This window comes from Triticum aestivum, chromosome 6D (genome assembly GCF_018294505.1).
Source record: "Triticum aestivum cultivar Chinese Spring chromosome 6D, IWGSC CS RefSeq v2.1, whole genome shotgun sequence".
Taxonomy (NCBI): Eukaryota; Viridiplantae; Streptophyta; class Magnoliopsida; order Poales; family Poaceae; genus Triticum; species Triticum aestivum.
Genome location: NC_057811.1, coordinates 465,537,533 through 465,538,091, shown reverse-complemented (window position 1 = coordinate 465,538,091; position 559 = coordinate 465,537,533).

Below are 559 nucleotides of genomic sequence, written 5' to 3'. Positions count from 1 at the left end.
CCATCCCACTCCGTCCCCCCGTCCATGGCCGACGCCCAGCCGAACTCCGGCGGGCTGGCCGTCGACCCGCCCGGAATGGCCAAGAAGAAGAAGGGCAAGGCGCCAAGGAAGCCGCAATCGGAGTGCACGCCGGAGGAGATCACCAAGTTGGACGCGGAATCGGCGAAGAGGAGGGGCCGGAGGGCGGTCGCCAAGTACAACGTCATCGCGGCCAAGAGAGCCGCCGACTGCGCTGCAATTGAGGCCGCGCGGCACAAGGCCGAGGTCGACGAGAAGGAGGCCATCGTCAGCAAAGCGCACGACCTTCTCATGGCTGGCATTTGTCGTCCGCCCGGTTTCTCTGGAGGGGCCGTCGGTCCAGCGAGCACAGGGTCGTCGGTCGCCCGGCCTCCACACTGCCAGTCACGGACCACACCCTTGTCGCCCGGCTTTCCTCCGCCAAGGCACGACGGCCAGACCCGTTTCTCGGGGTCGCCGGACGTTGGCATGTTCGCGCCGTCCACACCGCGCCCCTCGGCCGTCATCGACCTCAACATCACGCCTGGGTCTAGCAGCGGCG